We start from the raw sequence: 4,601 nt of genomic DNA on the forward strand, positions 1-4,601 counted from the left end.
GTAAGTACTTGTCTTGCAATATTACTATCTTTGGTGCATGATTTAGAACCCACTTTGTCATAAGAATTCATTAGATTCTTTACAATGTTTTTTTCATTTGAATCATCCATCGTTCTTAGCCCAAGAATCTTCATGATAGGCCTAAATTTTAAATTCCTCATCATTTCAACAAATAATTGGCATTGACTTGTAATATTTAATTCATCAAAAAATAATCTCCACATACGATTAACTTTTCTTTGACAAGTACGCTTGCTAATCTTGTTAGGCATTGATTTCAAAATGTTACTATCAATATCAATCAAATATTTTGGTCTTCTAAAATGAATTCTAGAAGGTGTTATAATCTCTTCAATTCTCTCAACATTTTGAACATCAACATAAGGTTGAGTGTATTGCGTACCTTGAACCAAAGATGATGTGCCTTGGCAATAAGATGCAAAAGATGGAATATCACCTACTTGATGTGTTGATGTTGTGCCTTCAACATGACATGATGGAGTGTGTATATTGTCGTATCTACAAATCGACATCTCTTCAACATGAGAGGACGATATGACTTCAACATTGGAAGATGGTGTAGCGGACGATATGACTCCAACATTAGAAGATGGTGTAGCTTCACAATTCAATTGTCTTCTTGAGCGTAATAGTCTCATTCGTTCTCTTTGTCTTTCCAATTCTTCCTCTTTGTTTCTTGGTACCGGTGGTTCTTGATCCTCTTCAAAAGTCAATTCTTCATTATTGCTTTGCAATTTTCTTTGCTCACGTAGTAATTTTATTTTATCTCTTTTAATTGCCAAATCTCTCTCCCTATCTTCATTTGTTTAATTTTTTGGTTTCTTCCTTGGCATGATGATGATTTCTACATGTCAAATTATTCAAACATTTGAATTACTTAAAATGTGTAAATTACAAATTATTCAAATACATATAAAAATTATAATTATTTGAATGAATACACAATATATATATAAAATGGCTTGTCAAATTTTTAACCATTTTGAAATAACATTTCATTGAAACATACAAATTTCAATGAATTCACTATATATTAAACAATATGTCAAATTATAATCAAATTTGTATCTATATATCAACAAAAAAATTTAAAATAGATTGCACTAACCTTTTCTATACAAGGAATATTCAAAAAGTCTTCAAATCGTGTATCCAATGATTGAATTTGGTGTTTGCTAGCTTCCAAAAGTGTTTGCCACCTTGAAATAGTTTTTGTTAGCTTGAAATAGTGTTTGCCACCTTGAAAGAGTGTTTGCTGTGTTGAAACTTGCAATTTCTGTCGGGATAACAAAGTGCAGAATAGAACAAAAGCAGAGAATGAATGAAACGGGCCCCAAAGTTGCTTTTTGACCATTTTTAGGTGATTTCACATAGTGTGTACGTGCTATAGCTTGTACACACTATATGAGAACACATCACTCTCCATCCTCCGTACTCTCTCTCTCTTCCTACTCTCTCTCCCCTCTCCCATCCCCTACACTCTCTCTCTCTCCCCTCTCCCATCCTTTACTCTCTCTCGCTCTCCCTCTCCCACCGCCTACTCTCTCTATCTCTCTCACCCTCTCTCCTCTCCCATCCCCTACTCTTTAGATCTCTCACACACACTCCCATCCTCCCTCTCCCACTTCTTACTCTCTCTCTCTCTGCCACCTCCTACTCTCTCTCACACTCTCTCCCATCCCCTACTCTCTCTTACACACACTCCCATCCGCCCCTCTCTCCCATCCGCTACTCTCTCTCTCTCTTGGGATACTCTCTCTCTCCCCTCTCCCATCCCCTAAACTCTCTCTTTTACAGATACACACTCCCATTCGCCTCTCTCTCTCTCTCTCCCCTCTCCCATCCCTTACTCTCTAGATTGCTCACATGCACTCCCATCCCTCTCTCTCCTCCTCTCCCACTCCCTCTCCCACCACCTAATATCTCTCTCTCTCTCCCTCTCTACTCTCTCTCTCTCTCTCTCTCCCATCCCCTACTCTTACTCTTTCTCTCTCTCCAATCCCCAATTCTCTCTCAAACTCTCTCCCATCCCCTACTCTCTCTGACACTCTCTCTCATCCTTTCACTCTGTCTCTCTCATCTCGTACTCTCTCTCTCTCTGCCACCTCCTACTCTCTCTCACACTCTTTCCTATCCTTTCACTCTGTCTCTCCCATCTCGTACTCTCTCTTTGCCACCCCCTACTCTCTCTCACACTCTCACACTCTCTCCTATCCCCTACTCTCTCTCTTTCATAGACACACACACACACACACACACTCCCATCCCCCCTCTCTCTTCTTTCCCATCCCCTACTCTCTAGATTTTTCACACACACTCCCATCCCTCTCTCTCTTCCTCTCCCACTCCCTCTCCCAGGTCACCTACTATTTCTCTCTCTCAAGTTCTCTCTCTCTACTCTCTCTCTCCCATCCCCTACTCTTACTCTCTGTCTCTCCCATTCCCAACTCTCTGTCACACTCTCTCCCATCCCCTACTCTCTCTCACACTCTCTCCCATCCTTTCACTCTGTCTCTCCCATCCCGTACTCTCTCTCTCTCTGCCACCCCCTACTCTCTCTCTCACTCTCTCCCATCCTTTCACTCTATCTCTCCCATCCTTTCACTCTGTCTCTCCCATCCCGTACTCTCTCTCTACCACCCCCTACTCTCTCTCACACTCTCTCCCATCCCCTACTCTCTCTCTTTCATAGACACACACACTCTTATCCCCCCACTCTCTTCTCTCCCATCCCCTACTCTCTACATCTGTCACGCACACTCCCATCCCCCCTATCTCTCTCCCTCTCCCTCTCCTACTGCCTACTAGATCTCTCTCTCTCAAGTTCTCTCTCTCCCTCTCCACTCTCTCTCTCTCCCATCCCATCCCTTACTCTCACTCTCTCTCTCTCCCATCCCATACTCTCTCTCACACTCCCATCCCCTAATCTCACTCTCTCTCTCCCATCCCGTATGAGCTCTCTCCGCCACCACCTACTCTCTCTCACACTCTCACTCTCTCCCATCCCCTACTCTGTCTCTCTTACACACATTCCCATTCCCCCTCTCTCTCTCTCCCTCTCCCACTCCCTCTCCCACTGCCTACTTTCTCTCCCCCATCCCCTGCTCTCTCTCTCCCCTCTCCCATCCCCTACTCTCTCTTTCATAGACACACACTCCCATCCCCCCCCCTCTCTCTCTCCTCTCCCATCCCCTACTCTCTAGATTTTTCGCACACACTCCCATCCCCCCTCTCTCTCCCTCTCCCACTCCCTCTTGCACCACCTACTATCTCTCTCTCTCTCTCAAGTACTCTCTTTCCCTCTTTACTTTCTCTCTCCCATCCCCTACTCTCACTCGCTCTCTTCCATCCCCTACTCTCTCTCTCTCTCTCTCTCACCCCCATCCTGTACAAGCTCTCTCTACCACCCCCTACTCTCTCTCAAACTCTCACACTCTCTCCCATCCCCTACTCTATCTCTCTTATACACATTCCCATTCCCCCCCTCTCTCTCTCTCACACTCCCTCTCCCATTGCCTACTCTCTCCCATCCCCAACTCTATCTCTCTTACAAACTTCCATTCCCCCTCTCTCTCTCCCTCCCACTCCCTCTCCCATCGCCTACTATCTCTCTCTCTCTCTCTCTCTCTCCCTCTCTCTCCCATCCCCTACTCTCAGTCTCTCTCTTTGCCACCCCTACTCTCTCTCACACTCTTACACTCTCTCCCATCCCATACTTTCTCTCTTACACACACTTCCATCCCCCCTCTCTCTCCCTCTCCCACTCCCTCTACCATTGCCTAATCTCTTTCTCTTCCATCCACCCTCTCTCTCCCTCTCCCACTCCCTTTGCCATTTCCTACTCTCTTTCTATCCCATCCCCTACTCTCTCTATCTCTCTCTCCCCTCTCTCATTCCCTACTCTCTCTCTTTCACACACACCCATCCCCCCTCTCTCCTCTCCCATCCTCTTCTTTTTCTCTCACTCACTCTCCCTCTCCCACTGCCTACTCTCACTCTCTCTCACACACACACACACTCTCTCTCTCTCTCCCTCTCTACTCTCTCTCTGCTACCCCCTACCCTCTCTCACATTTTCACACACTCTCTCTCTTTCTCTCTTACACACATTTCCATCCCCCCTCTCTCTCTCCCTCTCCCACTCCCTCTCCCATCACCTACTCTCTCTTCCATCCCCTACTCTCTCTCAAGCTACTCTATCTTCCCCCTCTCCCATTCCCTACTCTCTCTCTTTCACACACATGCACTCTCATCCTCCTCTCTCTCGCTCTTCCTCTCCCACTCTGTCTCCCACCACCTACTCTCTCTCTCCCCCATCCCCTACTCTCAATCTCTCTCTCCCAACTTGTACTCTCTCTCACACTTCCTCTCTCTCCCATCCCCTACTTTCAATCTCTCTCCCCCATCCCGTACTCTCTCTTTTCCACCTCTACTCTCTCTCTCTCACACTTCCTCTCTCTTTCATCTTGTACTCTCTTTGCCACCCCTACTCTCTCACATTTCCTCTATCTCCCATCTTATACTCTCTCTGCCACCCCTACTCTTTCTCATTTCCTCTCTCCCCTCTCCCATCCCCTACT

The sequence above is a fragment of the Cupressus sempervirens genome, chromosome 10, assembly GCF_028749045.1.
Source record: "Cupressus sempervirens isolate cs-2001-9-10 chromosome 10, ASM2874904v1, whole genome shotgun sequence".
Classification (NCBI taxonomy): domain Eukaryota; kingdom Viridiplantae; phylum Streptophyta; class Pinopsida; order Cupressales; family Cupressaceae; genus Cupressus; species Cupressus sempervirens.